Here is a 22,189-nt window from a genome sequence, read left to right as displayed (position 1 = left end):
GGAGAAGGAAACTATACAAGAACTATCAACCCAACCTCTGACAACTACAGCAGAGCAACCTAAAGAGCAAGAGGTACAATACAAAATTGCAAAGGTTGATTCTAAAACAAAGGTGACAACTACTGCTGAGGAGAAACCAAAGGAACAAACAAGACAAGATGTTCCTACAACACAAACACAAGGTGCACCTCCTCAAATTTTCATCATTAATTAAGGTAGTTGAGGAGAGGAGAAAGAAGTGAAGAAAACCCCTAAGGAGTAGGAGGCAATACAAAAATTGATAAACTTGCCTAGCTCAGGTACTCCTCTAAAGAAGCTGAGCACTAATACATTACCAATGCAAATATTAGCACCAAGCTCGAGCACTACCAAGGTTGCAAGCGTACTTCACTATGGAGGTCTTGCACTTGATGAAGAAATAGTCATACCAAGCTATGACTCAAGGACAATGAACTTGCAATAGATAAATGAAGTGCAAGAGGCACTAGAAAGGAGAAAGAGGTAAGAGATACTCAGAAATGAGTATAGGCAAAAGCAAGCATTAGTGGAGATCAAAGAAATATTTCATGATGCATTTATCTTGCAAGTACCTGATGAAACTCAGCCCATAATGGAGCAATTATCCAACATTTTGGACCAGGTACATAATGATGACCTTGAAACCAATGTCAAATTATTGGAATGGTCAAAGAAGAAATTTCACATGAAAGTAAATGAAAAGATATCAAGTGAAATAGCACTGTCATAGGTTGAATTGGTGAAAAAGATTGAAAAAGTAAAAAAGGTACTTGAGAATTTATTCTCATTGTACAAAAAGTTGTGTGATTTCTCATACTTCACATAGGAAACAAGAAAAAGGATACTAAGCTTGGAGCAAAATCTAAAGATTTCCAACACATAGCTACCAAATGATCCAACTCAGAGTGAGAAGCATTTTTCCCAAATGCTTCACACATAAAAGGAATTAGCTATGTTGATAGTAGAAGAGGCCAATATCAAGGCCAAATTGATGCAAATTCAGTCTTTCATAACCCCACATCTAGAAGTACTCCATAAAGAACAAGCCTAAGTAGAGAAAGTTCTAAAGAAAGATTCTAATCTTTCTACTTTGGAAGGACTTATTCATCTTGCAACAGAGATAGCTATCCAGCATATATCATTGGAAATTTCTTTGGACAATTGGGATGCATCTCTCAAGACGATTATGGGGGTCAATAAAACATTTTTGACAAATATGGTCTTAGTCCTTAGAACCCTTTGACATAAGTGTCACAAAGGGGGGAGATAGAGTTAAGGGGGAGAAATAATAAAGAGGAAGATATAATGTTTTAGGGGAGTTGTATATAAGAATGGAAGGTAACATAGATACAAAGTATAGGATACATAGATACATCAATATGAGACACATACAACAAAAGAATTTTAGTTACAGGAATAGAAATGGCACATCAACTTAGGGGGAGTTATAAAATTTTGAGGCATATATATATATATATATATATATATATATATATATATATATATATATATATATATATATTACAAAATTTTGAGGAGTTTTGAAGTTTTGTATATATGCCGAACTGTATGCATATTTTACTTGAGGAGATTATACTTTGATATACTGCTAAGTGTTCTTGACACTCATGTCAAAGGGGAAGATTGTTGAATCTAAGACTGGTTTTGACTATTTTGTGTCAACACACTTAAGATGTTTACTAAGTTCATGCCGAGCTAGTAACACATGCTAAGTAAAATATGTATAGATGTCGAGTAAACAATTGATGCCAAGAAAATAGTTGATGTCAAGTAAACAGTTGATATCGAGTAAATAGTTGATGTCGAGAAAATAGTTGATGCCAAGTAAATAGTTGATGCCAAGTAAATGGTTTGTGTCGAGTAAGTTCAAGTGTTGAGCCAGACAAAACTACAATAAGTGGTGATCCAGATAGAACTACAACAAGTGTCGAGTAACAGAATGATCAAGTGTTGAGCATCAAAGGTACCAAGTGCCGAGTAACAAAGATTGGACATAGTTGTTTGTAATCGCACAAACACCTATGTAAATAATTTTTGATCCAACATAGAAGAATCATGAAGGATATTGAAGATAAGAACGAATCTTTTATATTACCTATGCAATCAGCTTGTAGCCAATAAGAAAAATGGAGAAGGCATGCAACCAATAAGAAAAGTGCATGAGATAAGTGGGAAATGAAGAATGAATATGGATCGTAGATTCATACCTAACCCTAAGTCTTCAAAATCTTTAAAAAGAGGACAAAACCCCATTATATGCATGGATGAATAAAGTGTATGGGTAAACTATAGAGAAATTTAGAGGGAAGTCTAAAAAGACTTAGAAGAATAGAGCAGCATTGCAGTATTCAGTTGATCAAGAAAAAAGTATCATAGTATTAAAGAGTGACATATCAAATCAAGAAAGGATCAGGTTAGTCAAAGCAGAACAAGGATCTGGAATCAGCAATTGAAGATTACAAAGCTATCAAGTCAAAGACTTTCTAATACTCTCTAGCACTTGTATTAGATAATGGAAATCCTATGGACTTAGGTTGGCCTAGTAGCCATTTGTAAATCCTTTAATAGGGTGGCATTCCAAGTGAATGTAAAAAAGTCCTTTAACCAAGCCTACTTTTAGTAGGGTAGTGAAATCCTTTAACCAGGTCACTTTTAATAGGGTGTAAAAGTCTTTAACAGGATAGGCCTTTCACAGGGAAGACCATTGGAAGTGGTCAAACATTGTAACCTTGAATAGTTAGACATTGTTGCAGTGATATTTTGTGGGTGTCATCCCCACCCCATTTTTACCTTCTCATTTTGGAGGGTTTCTGGGTTACCAAATTTGTGTGTTGTCTATTTTCATGCATGTCTTTAATTTCAAGTTCATTAGATAGATTGGATGCATGTGAATGATTTTAGTTAAAAGAATTTAAAAGGGTTAATGTTAGTTACTTTTGATTCACCTGCCCTCTCAGAAGTAAATCTTCCCACTTGTTAATTCCAACATGAGCACCCCTCAAACCAACTAGAGTTTAGAAAATTTGGCAAAAGAAGCTACATCAACATGATGTCTCTTAGGAGCAGTAGCTATCAATCACACTTCCACCCCAGATGTTGTAGCATTCAATTGGTCTTCTTTGTCAAACTACAATCATCGATAAATTTACTAGCACTTCACTTATTTTCTTTGATATTAGAGATTGGGCCTTTTCTACTTGGTCTAGCTTAAAGTATATCTTTTACATAGATTAGGTTTCAAAATATTTCATTGCTATTTTTAAGTCCAAAGAGTCCATGGATTCTATTCACAAGTAGAAAGGATGGTTTTGTCTTGGTTCTGGCCTTTTCACCATGATATGGGTCCCAAATTTCAAGCCTTAGCCTGCAGAAAGTAAATTCTTCCCTTTTTGGATTTCCTTTCCCCTTTTACCCCTTGAATACAAAGAACCATAGATTATTGAAATGTTTCTAAACAAACTAGGCATCTTTCTCAACCATGATCTTATTCCCTTCAAGTGCCCTCACTTAAAGGGTAGAGTTTTCCTTCTTTTAGATTCTTCTTAACCTCAATTGAAGAATATGTTGATAAAGTCTTAATGGGGGAGTTGGCATCACTCCATTGAGGTCTAGGATGACATTATAGTCAATAAATTTCAGCATAGAATGGGGCATTTATCACTCAATGTCAAGATATCACTCAAGATAATATAGAAGTTTGTGCTGATCACAACTCAGATCCAATAATATCCACTCATAAGACTTCCCATCAACACCCTTTAGACCAAAATGTTGATACATCCTTAAGTATTATTCCAATATCTAGTACAAGGAAGGTCTCAAACCATTATTTGCAATAACCCCTACTTGTCTAGTTAAAATTTAGAATTGCTTTCAAAGGCTTTGAGATTTCACAAGATCTTTCAATACAAAATTTGTTGGAGCTTAATAATAGGGGGTTATGTCAGACTGACCACATTTCTTCCAATCTGGGGATCTTGACATCTTCATCTCAAATATTTCACCAAAAGGCCCTAGAAGATTAGTGATCAGATCGTGTCTAACATTGTGATATCCATCATTTATGAAATTGTTGAGGAAGAAGGTCTCCTAGTAGGAAGCCATAATTCCAACATTGAGAAGCTCCTTAAACAATTCCAATATTGGAATAGTCTGATGCTTCTAAAAACTTGGAAGACATGTCACATTTTAGATGATTCAGATCATGACCTTGACATACCAAAGGAATTACAATTAATGGACCCTTTTTCTAGCAAAGAGGATGCACTAGGTTTGGAAAAACTTATTCATCAAAATGATCAAATTATGTCATATTCAGAATGTGCAAATGCTAGCAAAAAGGATGCATTAGGTCTGGAAAAACTTATATACCTAAATGATCAAATTATGTCAGATTCATAATGTGTAGACACTATTATCAGCATGCCCAACTCTCTGAATTTATTAAACCTCATTAATTTAGAGGTCAACACCTCCTTGACATGTTTTGATCATCATCAAATAATTTCTATTCACGAGACTCCTACCAAATGTTTGTTGTCCCTCAAGACCCCTTATAAATCTAGAGGTAGGCCAAAATGAGCTAAGACCAAAAATGAAATAGTAGCAGGTATTCAGACAACTTTGGATAGCACTTTCATCATTTCCAAGTGAGTGACGTGCAGAACTAGTTACCCCTAATGAAGATCAACTCTTGGAATGTTAGAGGCATTAATGCCTCTAACAAAAGGTCTAGAATCAAGAAGTTGATTGATTCTATGAAGGAATATATTTTTATGATTCAGGAAACCAAGCTCTCAGGATTCATTTGATAGAACAATTTCCAAATGGTCAAATTGGTCCTCATTTCATTATCTAGGAATAGGAGCTTCAGGAGGTTTTGAGTTCTATGGAACCCCCAAACCATTCAAGTTCATCTCATTTAGTAGAATTCCAACTGGCAAATCTTTCAGATGTCAAACTTTGATATCTCCTTTTTACTAGTAAATGTATATGGCCCTTCTTCAATGCAAGACAAGTTAAAAGTTTGGACAAGCATTACTCAAGTGATCCAATATCAAGACTTTTTAGTCATTATGGGAGGTGATTTTAATGCTATTTTGGATCATTCTAAAAAATCTGGGGGGATTTGTCCACCAATTAAAACAATTCAAGATTTTTCATACTTTGTGGATAACAACAATCTTATGGGCGTTATTCCCTCATAGGGTTCCTTCACTTGGACTAATAAGAGAGCTATATTTTCACAAATTGCTATTCATTTGGATAGATTTCTCATCTCTCAAGAATGGAAACTTCAAAAATATCAATTTGAATTAGAAATTTTAGCTTCTCTAGGTTCAAATCATTTTCCTATTTCTCTTTCTCTAGTCTAGAGATCTGATGGGGATAAGAAACAACATTTCTCTTCTTTCAAGTTTGAAAGAATGTGGGTTTGGTACCCACACTTTCTTCCTCTAATAAAACAATGGTGGATAAGTGCTCCTTTTTTCCAAGGTTCTAAGATGTATCAATTTGCAAAAAAATTAAAGAATGTAAAGGCCCTTATTAAACACTAGAATCATCATGAGTTCAAAAATGTTTTTAAGTAGAAAGAAGTAGTCAAAACATAGCTAAATGATATATACACATTTATCATTGAACACAACGTGGACAGTGATACTTATGAACAACAAAAACATCTTCAGCTTGAATGGGAGAAATTGTGCAGTAGAGAGGAAGAGTATTGGAGGCAGAAATTGAGAGAACTTTGGCTACAACAAGGTGACAAAAATACCAAGTATTTTCACACTTCAGCTAAACAAAAAAGTGTTGCCAAAACCATATTTCAAATTCAAGATGCAGAATCGGGAACCACCCTACTTAATGCACAATGCATTCAAGATGAAGGAGTCAAATTCTTCAAAAACTTATTATCCCCAAATGAATGTCCAATACCACTAGATGCTCAAGTAAGTGATTTACTTGAGGCAATTCCTCCTATGATTGTTGATGAAGATAATTCAAAATGTATTGCTCCTTTTACTTTACTAGAGATTCAAAAGGTTGTTTTTTCATTTCCTTCGAAAAAGGCTCCAGGTTCGAATGGTTTTACTGCCTTGTTCTTTCAAAGTTGTTGGGACATTGTTGGGTGGGATCTATTTGCTACTATTGAAGAATCCAGAAAGACTAGATCCATGCTAAAATTCTCTAACACCACTAATTTTGCATTACTCCCTAAAATTAAAGTGCCCAAAACATTTACAGATTTTCATTTTTTTGTGTAATTTGACATATAAAATTATCACAAAAGCCATATACATGAGATTAAAACATCTTATTTTGAATATTATATCCCTTGAGCAAGGAGGTTTTATTTTAGGTCAGGAAACCACGAAAGATGTTTTCATTGCTCATGAAGTTTTACATTCTATCAATACTTCCCACTTGCTATCTTTTGTGGTAAAACTTGACATGATGAAAGAATATGACTAGGTATGCTGGTACTTCCTTTTTCAAGTGCTTCAAAAACTAGGGTTTGCAAAGTGCTGGTGCAAATGGATTAAAGCATGCATTTCAGGAGCTTGGTTCTTAGTTATCATTAAAGGGAAAGCTTCAAGATTCTTTCCTTCCATGCAAGGTGTCTGTCAAGGTGACCCACTATCCCCCATGCTCTTCATCATTATGGTTGAAGCTCTCAGTAGGACTATTAAGCATCATAACATGTTAGGAAATTGGCAAGGTGTCAAGATTTAGGGTAGCACTTTATCAGTTACACATTCCCTATTTGTAGATGATACATTTCTTTTTGGTAGATCACATGTCTCAGAGGCAAGATAGATTAAGTGCACATTGCAGCTATATTTAGAGGTTTTAGAGAAGAAAATAAATCCTCAAAAAAAAAAAAATTAACATGAACAAAGTAATTTCAAATAAAATTGTGAGAATCCTAGGCTTTCAAGAGGATTTTATTCTTGCAAAATACGTGGGCATTCCTTTTCTTATGGGGTCTAATAAGATAAGCTACTGGTCTTCGATCATTGAGAGAATCAAAAGTAGACTGGTTGCATGGAAAGCTTGATGGATTTCTTTATCAGGCAGAATTATGCTTATCAAATCAGTACTTTCAACTATTCCAAATTATTATTTGGTTGTCCTTCAAGCTCCTCCTTTGATCTTATTTCAGATTCAAAAACTAATCAAAGGATTTTTATGGATGGGTAATATGATAGATGATAAGAAGATCCCACTTATCTCTTTACAAGTTATGGCTTATACCCCTACTTTAGGTGGTGCAGGTGTCCATGATTTGTCAAAAAGGAATGAAGCATTTGGAGGCAAGTTAATTTGGCAAATGTATGATAAGCCTCACACTACATGGTGCCAAATTATGTAGCAAAAATATCTGGATAAAAGTGAGCCATTTAGGATATTCTCCTGATGGGGACACAACCCAAGAACAGAATGGACACAATAGAAAAGGGAAATTGTATTAACTGAGAAAATGAGCTAGTACAAACAGTACAAAGAAAATAAACTTCAAGACATGCCCTAAGGGCTTACAATAGCATAAATCTGGAGATAATTTCTCCTTTCAGTACCTCCTCTCAAACTCCACTCTGAACTGCCTTTTACAATGCCAGAAATCTCCTTAAATAGACCCTAGAGGGTTAAGGACTAGGAGTACATTCTAGAAAGTGCTAGTAGGCATCCATCGCCCAAATAGAAGGTTCCAGAAGCTGCATTAGAAGTCGGTGCAAATCTAGAAGAATCTAGAAACGGTAACTGAACTTCTGGGAGGCATAACTTTTGAACTGTAGCTTCGATTGACGAACTGTTTACATTTCCGAAAAGCTCTCAAAGCGATCTATAGCCCTATGGACCAGCTTTACTCGTCCCCCATTTTTTGGCCCTTTTCAAGGTCATTTAATGCCCCTAACTTGACTTTGAAGCATTCTTAGGAGGTCTCCAAAATTTGAAAAATTGCAATAACTTTCAAACCGTGGGGCCTTTTGACTTGATTCTTTTTCCAGAATGCTCTAAATTAAAATTACATTCTTCTAGCCAATTTACACCTCCTAGTTCACCAAAATGATGGCCCAATTACATGCTCCTATTTTTTCAGGATTTTCTAGCACACTGATAGTGGAACTGTGAGAGTTGGAACCTTTATTTGACCCAAATGGGTATCCAAAAATAAAAACACATGAAATAGAAACTAAGTCTAAGTACATTTTTTTGGGTGACACAGGATTGCCCTTATACCTCTGGATGCTCCTGCATCATCTCCATCCTTGATCCCCCAAAAGGATATGTTGTTTGGGATTTCATGGTCTCTTCTAGAAACATTATTTTGAAATATGTGACATGGGAGCTCAATAAAGGTGACAAGATTAGTTTTTTGAGAGACTCATGGAATGGCCAATCACCATTAATAAACTTGTCTGATGTTCATAATATTTTAACAACTACAAAAGCCTTGTGGGGTCAGCAGGTCATTCACTATATTTCAGTGGTTTTTTTATTCACTAGAAAAATTATATGGAAGGACTTGGACCTCTTAGCATTAGTTGTTCAGGATTAATATATCTTTCGGACCATTCTTGTTGACAAACAAGCCTTTCATTCTAATTATGAAGACAAGTTGAGATGGGCACCAACTAAGGATGGTAATTACTCAATCAAAGAGGGATATAAGCTCATCTAGAGAATTGCTTCAGACAAGACCCCATCACATGCATACTTGTTTTGTTGGAATAATGTTGTCAAAAGCCAGATGTTTGCTTGGTTTGCAATTAAAAAAAGGATTTTAACTAGTGATAGATTAGAGCAACTTAACATTGCTTCAAATTTAAAATGTATGCTTTGTAATAAAGAACTAGAGATAGGTGATCATATTTTTTTAAGATGCCCAATGACATATAAATGTTGGATTTTTGTCCTAAAAAAGTTAGGCTTCTTCACACCACTACCAAATAACTTATGGGACATTTTTCAAGCTTGGCCAAGTTTACATCAAAGGGCCTTGTTTTTAGGAATTTGGAAGTGCGCCCCAGCTATAGTCCTATGGGATATTTGGTGGGAAATAAATAAGAGGATTTTTAGGAAAGAATCAATCTCCTTAGACAAGCTATTGGAAGGTATTGAAAGATCAATTGCAGAAGTTATGAATGCGAGTCTTAGCCATTGTAAGGTAAATCCTATTATCACTTTGTGGGATAGCATGATCCTTAGGGAATGGAAAAAATTAGTCATTCCAATAGATTAGGGATCAACAAATTTAACACAACCTAAAATTGATAGAACATCAGTTTATTGGCTCTGACCTAACACATTATATGTGAAGCTCAATTTTGATGGGGCTTCTAGAGGCAATCGTACAAAATCAGGGATAGGAGATTGTATTAGAAATTGTAATGCATTTGTCTTAGCAATTATGATGGCCCCAATTCTATATGGAACAAACAACATTGTATAATCTCAAGCTCTACTTGCAAGTCTTGCCCAAGTAAAAAGGGAAAAGTTCCATAAAGTTCATATTGAAGGCGATTCACAAGTAATCATCAACGCCTGTATTAAGAGATAAATTTTCAATTGGAAGCTCAATTATATTTTTTAACAAATATGAATTCTTGTGGATCAATGTCAGGAGGTCTAATTATCTCATACTCTAAGAGAGGGGAATAAAGTTGTCGATTGTCTCTCAAACCTAAGGTGTGATGGGATTACCATTGCAACATGATAGTCGAGTCCTTTTATTAATAATCACAAGGAACTACAAGCATTAATCAAGGCTGATATTGATAAATGTTAATGCTAAATTAAATGGATTTTCAGCACACACGACATCAGAGCAGTCATTTCATCATCATATTGGGGTTGTCATATTTGTACTTTGCACATCATACTTGCAAATGTCTTTTGGATTCGGTGGAAACTACTTCATTATTATTCATATGGAAGATGATACCTCATACCCTTTGAGCATGTTATGGGAGATTTCTCTTTATTATCCTTAGAATTAGTATTCTTAAAAATGATCCTTATTTATGGTTTCATCATCTTTGTTTTCTGTGCTTGCCATCACATTTAGTCTTAGGATATCACTTTCATATGATGCCTATGTTAAATGCGACTCTTGCTATTAGTATGATAGATCCATCATTCTAAAAAAATTTAGAATATGGCTTCACCCATCATTGGATGAAGATTCTCTTCCTCTTCTTTTGGATGATGTTGCCCTAGATACTATGTTATGTTGCACATTCTTTTTCTACCTGACGTGCGATTCATATCATAATTGGGGAAGAGATTTGTATTTCATTTCCAAGGCAAGTGTTGTTCCTATCAAACTTGGTTTCAATTTTTATGTCTAATGCTATGGACTTACTCCAGTCAACATTGCATTTGGAAATCATTGCAATCAAAGTGGTTCATTCAAAATTTTGGGCTGAAAACAAATTGAAAATGCCTTGGTGGGTAGCTTGTTTACACATTCACAACTCTTACAGAAACATAAGGCTATGGCTACCTTCACAATGCTTCAAAAGACTTTTGAAAAGCACAACCCACGATTCATGAAAAAAGACCTTGCAAGCCACGACAAGGGTACTGGATCACCAACTGGAGGAGGGTGTAAAGAAAATGGGTTATGCCTTACTGGATATTCTGGGGCTACCAATCAGTGATTCCAAGCTATGAATGCTCACATGATGGTGTTGTTGGCCCCCCAAATCATGTTTGATGTTGGACTAAGTGTACGCCCTCAAATCCCAGCTCCCATTGTTCATGGTTCAAGTCTTTCCACCATGCAAGAAACTAGATGGCATTCCCAATCTGATAAAGCTAGTGCACCAATTTCAAGTGAGCCTCCTACCACATGTGCTATAGATGATGTTGTTGTAGGTTTGAGCTCAGGCTAGGAGGTTACTCCATTGCCATGCTCTAAATTTGGGTGGGGATATTCTTTGCAAACTGGTATGGCCTCAACTTTTGCTGAGGGCGTCTCATGCGAGTATATGGAGGAATGATAGTATTAAGATTTTTTTTCCTTTTTGTGATAAAATTTTTTGTCAATAGGAATGAATATAAATGTTCTATATTTTTGGTTAGGTTTGGGACTTTCATTCCTGCTAGTTGAATTATTATTGAAAATGTAAAAATTTGACAAATTTGAATTTTGGTGGGAATATTCCCTCACTTTCTAATATACATTTTGCTCATCAATATAATAGGTTGTAAATATTGATGTTTGATACTTGTACATATTGCAATGATGTTGGGTTTTCTTTCTAGTTCTTTCCCAGTTGAGCACTTGAACCAATTTTTATTAATATATATATTTAGTGGTTTGTCCACTTTTGCCAAAAAAAAAAAGAAACTATCTTGACTACAACATGGTCAAGATTAAATTAACTTAGGTGCCATCAATGACAACATACCATGCACATCTTGTTACCCTTGCAAATAATTTCCTCCTTTGGCATTGATGGAAACGCTTAGGGAAAAATGGATTAAGTGTCCATCCCAAAATGTCAAGTCCAAAACTCCTAGAAAACTAAACTCCTCTTGAGATGATCAAATAATTTTCACTTATTTCTTCTCCCCCTTTGAAATCAATAGAAAAAGAAGATCCAAAAACCAAAATCTCTACTAAAATCTTATGCTATATGTATGTATCTATACATAAGATATAATATACACAAGAGATAAATTAATACTAACAAAAAATTGAACATGTTTGAGAAGTGGTCCTTCAAGGGTGTCCAATCTACCATCCATGACTTATTTACACTATCAAGAATATGGATCTTCCCATAAATCAAATAAGTTGATTCCTTAGCATAATGGTGTTTGGTGGAGATGGTTCCTTACTAGCTCCTTTAACATCTTCAAGACTTCTCTACAAAATTTCTAACTTTGGAATTATTAAGTTACTCAAGTCAAAAAAAATCTAAGTACTCTTTGTATCTTCTCCTAAAAAAATTGAATTTTGTCATTGATCTTCACAATTTCCGTGATATGTGAAATCTCTTGATGAATCAAAGTCTTTTGCCTTATTTGTCAATACTTTCTCACTTTCCTTTTAAATCTTATCAAATTCTATAGCATGCATGAAAGCATTTATATAATTGTAACACTTTACTTCCATACTTTATAGCTCTCTTAATCTCATTAATTCCATCACCTAGAGAATTAATAATCAATGAAGGGTACTCCCCTTAATGCCAAAAACACATAACCTAAACAAAAAAATAACAATAATTTATGAGAAAAAAAAATGGGCTTCTTATTATCGCCACAAATGTGAGATTAAAGGATTTTTAAATACAATATGCAAACCCACATAGACACCTTCCTTACAATAATTTACAACACAGAGCTATGAACTATCACCCAGAACTATCCTAGACAATGTATGAAAATTCCTTAAATAGGCATTTTTACACCTCCTGGGAAGTTTCTAGACACTAACCCTAACCCTTGAGATAGACTAACTCTAGAATTACATATAGAGTCCACCCAATACACCTTTGACACTTATTTTGGAAATTTTGGTCAGCCCAGCTTTGGAAGGCCATAACGTTCAAATAATTTCTTAGATTGGCTATTATAACCACTTTTTAGAATCCTTAGCTTCTGATCTACAAGGGTCCAAATGATGCAAGCTCTAGTCGATCCCATTTGAGGGCCTCTAAGGTCTTCAACAGTGAGCCTAAAGTTTTTATACCAAAATTACACACCAATAATCCACAACAAATCCATGAATGCTCAAGATATGACATTGAGCCTCACTTGATGGGCTAATATATCCAAGATGAACATCCACCTATAAAATTTGGGCATTCTGAGCTCGTATGACCAATGCACTAAGTAACAAGCCTCAAAGACAACAACTTTGCACTAACATAACCCCTATTTAAGAAACAAAAAGGAAATATTTTTTGGTGATGCAAGATTGATCTTACACCCAATATGCTCTTGCATCAGACACTTGGGGCAATTTGAGAAGTGACTCTGTCATGTCTTAGGTGTTCAAAGGAAAACCATGATGATCAACACCCTCCCTTACTAGTCATGATGAATCTTCTACTGGTCTCCCTTTATATTTGACCAGGATCTCTTCATAAGTTTTTTTCCTTATACTTTTTCCAATATGGTTGTCATGTATCTCCCCAATCTCCTTTATAGCCAAACTAGCTATTGGAATACTCCACTATGCCTCTGTAACTTTATCTTCATCACCTCATTCATAATATTATGTAAAATTTGAAATGTTACATACTGTTGAAATATTCAATTTAGTAGGCAACTCCACTTCATAGGCATTTTCAAAATTATGCCTCTTCACTATCTTGTAAGGTCCAAACTTCTTCATTTTTAGCTTATTATATGTACCCACTAGAAAATGCTCCTTTCTCAAATGAACCATGACTTTATCTCCAATATGAAATTCCTTATATGTACTTTTCACATCTTCCTTAGCCTTATACTGTGCATTTATCTTCATAATGTGCTTCCTTACCTCCTCATGGACGTTCTTCAAATGTTCAACAAAATCTTCTTCTTCAACACTACTTATTTCTCCTTTATCTAATTGCTTCAATTCAGAAATATTTCTGGGACTACTTCCATATATAGTCTAGAATGGTGATTTACCATTACTCCTATTGACATAATTATTTTATGCAAATTATGCCTGTGGTAAAATGAAATTGCATCCCTTTGATTTATCTCCAACCAAGCATCTTAGTGAATTCCCCAAACTCTGATTCACAACTTTGGTTTATCAATCAGTCTGTGGATGATGCAATGAATTGAACTTCAAATTTGTCTTCAATTTCTTCCAAAGTGTTTGCAAAAAATACCCAACAAACTTGGTATCTTGATCTAAAACTATACTATTTGGCAGACCATGTAGTTTCACCACTTCTCTAAAAAAAAACTCTGTGACATGAACACCGGTACTAGTCTTCTTGCAAGGAATAAAATGTGCCAATTTTGAAATTATGTCGACCACCACAAAAATGGAATCATGCCTAGGTTGTGTCCTTGGTAAATCAAGAATGAAATCCATGCTCACATCCTCCCATGACTTCTTTGGTACATGTAATGGCTGATACAACCCAATATTTTTCTTTACTCCTTTTTCCATTTAACATACTCTACAACTCTGCACAAACTTCTTCACATATTTCTATAAATATAGCCAGTAATAATTCTTAGTAAGAAAAGAAATGGTCTTATCTCTACCAAAGTGTCTAGCCAATCCTCTACTATGCTTCTCCTTGAAGAAATTCTCTCTCATAGAACTGCTAGAAATGCACAATTAACATGCTTTGAACAACATACCATCTTGGATTATAAAATCCAACCACTTCTTCCTATCAAGCATAATAGATTTTGTACAAGATTTCCAAGCTTCGCCAAAATTAGGATCCTCTAGATACAAATTCTTGAGTTTCTTGAACCCAAACACTTCAATCTGCATTTTTGTCAGCAAAACTTGTCTTCTATTGAGAGAATTTGCAAATTTTTTGGACTTCCCACTCCTATGTTTCAAAAAAAATGTATAACTCTACAAAAACTCAACCCACTTCAAATGCCTTTGATTCATTTTTCCTATACTATTTAAATATTGCAAATCTTGACGATTGGTATACAAAACAAACTACTTAGGAAGAAGTTAATGTCTCCACATTTTCAATGCTTGAACTATAGCATAAATTTTTTGATTATAAACAAAATACTTTCTTTTGGCATTATTATGTTTCTCACTGTTATAAGCAATATGTCTACCTTCTTGGCTCAAAATAACTTCTATTGTAGTACCACTAGTATCATAGTCTACTTGAAACACATTATTAAAATATAGAAATGCTAAAATAGGTTGCTTGGTAACTTTCCATTTCAATAGATTAAAACTCTTATCTTCACCTAGAGTCCACTTAAATTCTTTCCTATATCCTTTCATTATTTGAGTCAAAGGTCCACACATACTACTAAGACCTCTAATATTCTTTTTTGTAAAAACTAGCCAGTCCATGAAAATACCTTACCTTTGTTGCACTCCTTTGAGTAGGCTATTCAAGGATAGCCTTCACTTTCTTAGGGTCCATTTTTAGACCTTCTACTAATACTACAAATCCCAAGTACACCAACTCCTTCAAAAAACCACATTTCGTTAAATTTATCAACAACTTTTCCTCCCTCAACTTGTCAAACAACTTACAAATGTGCATCATATGCTCCTCAAATGCCTTAGTAAATATCAAAATATCATCTCGGTAAATAATGAAAAAATTACCTAGAAAATTCTTGAGTACATCATTCATGAGCCTCGTGAAAGTACTTGGTGCATTGGTTAGCCCAAAAGGCATATTCTAGAAACACTACATACTATCGAGTTGTCATTTTGCAAAATGTTTAATGGTAGAGATCCTTTCGAATCTCTCTCTTGAAAATATGATCAATGACCAACTCCAAGGTTCCAAATGGCTATCTTTCAACCTGGTGGTAACTCAATTGAAGATAAATGTGTCTATTTACAAGGAGGCCTTTGCTGGTTCCAACCAATCTACACAGTGGCTGCTGAAATGTAATCACAAAGGGATATATTTTTATATTTTGTATTTTATGATGAATTTAATTTATCAATGCAACTATATGAATTCCTATTTTAACCAAGTGTTTGAAAAGAAGATAAAAAAGATAGAGTAACAAGAAATTTTAAGCAAATTATTGAAAGGGAAAATCCTAATGGACATAAGCCAAAGTAACATGTCTATAAATTAAATTATCAAAAGGATCTTGGTACAAAACCAATGAAATTAGGAACAACACTTCCCCAACTCTATTCATGCAATTTTCAATGGGAACTTCAATAATAACTATAAATATGTTTCATATTTCATCAAATCGCAAGGCCACTAAAAGTGCTCTCTCATGAGAAAAAACACTATGCAAGAAAAAAGATGATCCTTTCTCCAATTCATCACTACAAAAAAATTCATTAAGGAAAATACTAGAACTAAAAGATCACTCAATCATAATAGCACAATAAAACCATTGGCTCCATTATTATTCATGAACATGCATTCGCAAAAATAATAGACTCTGGCAAGAATAAATACACTCAAAATGAGAGCACCAATACCATATATTATTGCATCAACATAAAGGCTTGGAGTAAATATTACATCCATGTATTTAAAACAAATAATCCCCTCGCTTTGTGTTAGGAGCGAGAGCTCTTCTAATTCAAACTCATGATAAAAAAATTAATAAAATAAAGTTATTTACATACAAATTGACTCTCTAAATGGTGCTAAGCAAGTATCCACCCTTGTTTATATCCATTAATAGATGCATGATCCTTTACAGGACTTAAAATAATAAAAGAATGAGAAGATAAGAAGATAGAAGCTGTGATATGATGTGAAAGTCTCTGGGAGCTCTAAGAATGGAAGTTCAACCTTCTTTAGGCATTTCTAGGAGCTGAACAACTATCAAAATGTGTTTTCAATACATGTAATGCTTAAAATAGTAACTAATAGTTAACTGTCAGCGCACTATTTCTTCTTCAAAATTATCAACATACCTTTATGAAAAAGGAATCTGCACCTATGCACCTCTGTGATAGGATTCAAAAAACCAAAAAAATCTTCTTCAAAACTAAATTTCCATCATCTTAGTTTTCTTTGCCTTTATACCAAAATGATGTCTAGATGTTTACCCTTGAACCTATTCTATTATCTCAAAGACTTCACTAGCCTCTGATAAATCTAATGCATCATATTTATTCTTAACCACTTCTTGTTATTTACTTACTTCTATTCTAGAATACACAAATTCCTTAAGCTTGGTGTCGAGTTCGAACAATGCTTCTTTAGCTTTAAATGCTTGTCACACATAATCTTCTGACAAAGCATTTTCAAAAATGTCTCTAAATTCTTAAACTATTGACTGCATTCTGGAAAGATTGGTCTTTGACTCATCATCAAAAATCTCAAGGCTAGTGGCGTTATGGTACCTTTTTGCTTCCAAATTATTCTTTATTTTCTTGATTACCTGATGTAATCACTCTATTTCCTTATGGTACCTTTTTGCTTCCAAATTATTCTTTATTTTCTTGATTACCTAATGTAATCACTCCATTGCCTTATTTTCTGAGGACGTCTTCTCTATCCAATTGTCTGGCTTATCTAGCTCCTTCGTTGAGTATACTTCCATAAGAATTTGGTACCTTTGACCCTTTATCAATCTGAGTGCTTCTAAATCATTAGTGGTACAAAATTCATCCATTAGCCCAAAATCTTGGTTTACAATAGAAATTGACTTGTTGGCATTAGTCTGGATATGGTGCAATAGGTTTAAATTTCCCTATATTATTTACACTCCTCTTTCTTCAAAACTTTGACACCATTGTTGACATGCATCAAAAAATGAGTCCATTTGTGGCCATGCCTGTGTCCTTTTAAGTGTAGCTCCAAGAGAGATCTCAAGATTATCTAGGTCAATAGGTCCCACCACTTCATTGAGGTACTCTCTTAGTAGCTCATTCTTCTTTCACAACATTATCAGCTCTAACTTATCCTAATCCATGAGTTTGAACACTTCCTTGAGGCCTGTAGTGATCAACACTTTTTCTATGTCTACCCTTGGATTTCCCAATATGACCTCCTTCATTTGGTAATCCTTAGGAGTTAGTTTTTTGTTGTCAATATGAAGAGGAGGAATGGTGATATGGTCTAGAAGGTCTTGGTCTTGATTTTTCATAATGAAGGAAAGTGTTCTAGCATCATCCTTAGGTGGCTCAGACTTTTTTATTTATTTTTATTAATTAATTCATTCCTTACTCTTCTGTTAGCTTCATTTGCTTCTTCTATTGAACATGACCTCCTTCTTCATCCATGATGGTGCAGTCCCCATTGGTGACATATATTTGGCTAAAGAAGTTGGTTCTGAAGCAGGTTCCTTTCCCTTATTATGTTTTTCAAGAGTCTTCTCAAGTTGAGTAAGTTCTTTGGAGGGAGTTTATGTGCTCAGTTGGGCTAAGGATTTGACCTCTATATCTAAGGGATCTTGTTGAGTTTCTTCTTCTATTTTCCCTTCTTTAGACACTTCATCGACATGAAGCTATTGATATTCTCCTTCCTTGGTGTCCTGACTTTCTGCTTCTACTTGGACTGTTTGAGGAGTTGGAGCTATTGACCCTTTATCAATTATTTTCACCATGTTTTATAGTGGTGGTTGTGGAATGCCAAGAGGTCCCTAAGACAGAGGAGTAAATTGATTCCAATCCTCTCCCAATAGCTCATTTATTGGGCTATCCCTTATCTTCTTATCCATCATCTCGGTGCCTATGGGCATAAAATCAAAATTCAAGAGGTGAAAAATATCAACTCCCTCACTTTCCATCTCAGCTATCCATTCCTACTATTTGTCTTCTAAAATTTCCACTTGGATAGGTTCTCTAGGGGTAGATGGAGGTATTTGAGTCAAGCTTCTTCTTCTCCCCTCTATCACCTTAGCTAAGTGGGTTCTCTTATTTAAGGGAAAAAATTCAATTTGCTCCCCTTCTTCTTCATCCTCTTCTTCTAGAGTGGTTTCTAGAACTTGGAGTGAGGGAGTACTCTTCTTTTTCAATTTCCTCCTCTTGACACCTACCACCATTGTTTCAGTTCTATCTCTCTTAAGAACTGACGGGAAGGCTTCTGTAATCACCTAAAAATGGCCATCCAAACTATTAGCTCCCTTCTTAGCATTTTGGATAATTTAATTATTCATTTGCCTAGACCAAATATCTAATAATCAATTAATTTGTTTATAACCTATAGTTTGACTATGCTATCCTAAGTTCATTATTTGATTAAAAGGACATGTCCCCTTTTAATTAAATAAAAGACCCCATTCTTCTAACCCACTTAAAGTGCACACATGAAGTCATTTTTCTATTTTTCAAATTAAAAGAAAAGGATTTGTGACTTTTGTCTTATATGGGAAGTCAACTTCTATTTTATTAGTTAACTTGCTTGTGCACATGGATCACTCCTATTTTCAAACTCTGTCATTGATCATCTACATTCTTAACATTGATCTATATTGTCTATATGACTTTGAAAGAAAGAGCTCTCCCTTGTCAAAGGATCCATCCACTTTTTGAATATTGTTATGTTGCAGGTCTTCTAATAGGTTTCTTTGGAGCTTTGTGGAGAACTTCCATTTTCTTGTCTTCATTCTCTCATTCCATAACATTCTAGCTTAGTATCATGTTGCATGTTAGTTTAGTTTTTTTTTTCAATGATTCATCTCACGTAGCTTAGCTAGGTTTTTGGTAACTCTCATTCTTGCTTAGCCTAGCTACATTTTGCATACACATTCTAGTTTAGTCTCCATTTGAATTGCATCATTGAGGCATCCTTTGTAGACATTTTCACTCTTGGATTTTGTCTCTAAGAAAACCTCTCATTGCATGGTTTACTAGCAAGAACATTCATAAGGCTTAGCTAAGAGCTCTCATATTTGAATCATACTCTCTTTGTACTCCATGGATAGGAAGGTCTAAGCTAACATCCAGGCATTCCCAACTCATGGAATCACTTGGATAGAATGGTTTAGAGTGTGACACTTTCTTAGTGTACATTTTTCTCATGCACCATGGGCAGAATGCTTGGTTTTGTCCTTCATCTCTCTATTTTTATTACCTTTTTTGCATGTTTTCTACACTTTTCTTTTTGAGCAATATTTTTCCATTTGTGTACAATGTTTTTGTAACTATAGTGTGAAAATTTTCTAGTAAAAGTGTCACATGACAACACTAAACTGTGTCACTCCACCATAGTATGTTCTCTTAGATGGATTAGATAGAAATATCGCACAAAAGGAAATTGTCACATGCATATATTGTGAAATATCACATGACATACTTCTAGCAAAAACTGTCACCTAGTTTGAACTTGCTTGTTGGTTGAGTGATTAGATCAATTTTTTTATTGTACTTTTTTTTTGCTAAATTTTTACAAGTTCGTAGTGGTTTTGTAGAGGTCTATTTGTAGATTACATGTTATTTTGAAGCTAACTTGTGGGGCTATGGTTGCATTTGTAGGTTGTTACCTTGAGATGTTTTCCTAATTTCCTTTACAAAGAATGCATGTCAAAGCTTCAAATGCACAAGGGCTACTAACACTTGTTTGTAGGGCTGCACAAAGCATAAAAACCCAAACATGCTTGTATTTCTTTTATTCTATGTGCAATATTTACTAGTTGTTTCATTTCCATAGGCATGTTAAATTTGCAATTAAGGTCCTTTGGTGATGTAGTGCCTCTCCCATTTAACTTTTTTAAGTCATCCCAATGGATGCAACCTTGTTGATCTCTCCTTGGGAGGGGATCATAATTGTGACCATGAGTGGTCTACACCATTGAGATGATTGGATTTATGTTTCTGTATCAGTTGCTTTGATTATGCGTATGACTGATTTATGAGATTATGATGTGATTTATGATTCACTAAGGTTTTTGCTAGTGGTTACCAGGATCGATGTGGTATCATGATGTTGTTCCATGATTACCTTGAGATGTGTGCAAAGATTGCATTGTGTACTATTACCATGTTTCACGAGACTAGGTTCCTGTAGCAGTGGTTTGCCATGGTTATGACTATGTTCACTTATATTTTTTAAGTGCCTTTTCATGTTGTGTAATCAACTATTATTAAATGCTTAAATATTTAGAAATGGATTGCCCATGTTGGATTCATTGGTATTGTGTTGTAGATATTTACCTTGTTATATTTTGATCCGAGAGGTATTTGTTACTTATGTTATGTTTTACATTTGAGATGACTTAAGGGTTAGATGTTATACTTTTATTTTAGTATCATAGATGTTAGGCTACTATGCTTTTTAGTTGATCATATTGCATGATGATGCCATTTTAAGATGATAATGTGTTTTATGATGATATCTAGTTATTCAATATTTGGACATATCCTTGATTATGTTATGTGATGGATTTAATGTTATGGTTATTTACTTCATTTTTGCATTGTTATGCTTTATGTGAATGTGAGTGATGCAATGGATTATTTCAGTATAATTAAATAAATGGTTAAATTAGGTGATTTAATGCATTTATTGCTTTGGCTAAGTTATTATATGTAATTGCACTTGATCATATTTTTTAGTGTGTAGGATTTATATCCCTAGCAGTAGTACATGGAGTTAATGATTCAACCATTCATATTTTATCAATGTCACCCTTGTATGGTAAAAGTATCCTTATTTTAATTGTTTAATTAAACCTTTCGCTGATTATTAAACCCAAACTCATTTTCATTATGTGATTAGACTAGTAAGCATGTATATGCAATCAATTCACATTGTCATGAAAGTTGTTAAGGAAATTTTTGTATTTTTGGGTTTTTGGGCTTTTAATTTTATTTAATTTAATTTTTGGTAGCTTTTCCATAGATGAATTCCTATTTATAGGAATACCCTATTTTCATTTGGGTCGATTCAGGGTTTAACTAGGTTGGCTTGTTATTTGCCCTAATCGATTATTCACTTGAAAAGTGAATAAGTATCCAAAAAGGAATTTAATTCCTCACTTCTCACTTTTGAATTAGAAATTTTGAGAGTAAAATCCAAAATCCTCTTCATGAGGATTTACTATTTTGTTCATTGTGGGAGCTATGAATGTGAGATCATCGTGAGGTGGAGCTTGTTGGATCTAGCTTGGGGAGACCTTGGTTTGCCATGATTTTTGACTACTTTTGCAAGCTTTTTATTTTATGGCTCAGATTCTCATTTTTACCTTTAGGTTGTGAGGTAAGGCTTTCTTGTTTTATTGTTTTTTCTCCATTTCAGCTTTTACTTTTGGTAGCCATTTGTTAGGAGGCTGAGAAATAGTGTTCCCCTCCATTTATGTATGCTGACTCTACCCGGTTGTGTAGGTATGATCATTTCCCTATTTTCTAGGATGAGGGTTTAGGGTTTTTAACTATTATGCTAGCCATTTTTGCATACGGACTCCAAACCCAAATTTTATTTGATATTTATGGCTTTTGTGCCCTAAGACCAAATGGGTTTTAATTTCAAAGTTTTTGAGTTTTGAGATTTTTTGCCTCGGTTTGCATGCCACCTAGTTTTCTTGGGTTTTCTTGGCATGA

This window comes from Cupressus sempervirens, chromosome 3 (assembly GCF_028749045.1).
Source record: "Cupressus sempervirens isolate cs-2001-9-10 chromosome 3, ASM2874904v1, whole genome shotgun sequence".
In the NCBI taxonomy this organism is placed as follows: domain Eukaryota; kingdom Viridiplantae; phylum Streptophyta; class Pinopsida; order Cupressales; family Cupressaceae; genus Cupressus; species Cupressus sempervirens.
Note: the sequence above shows the minus strand (reverse complement) of the source record.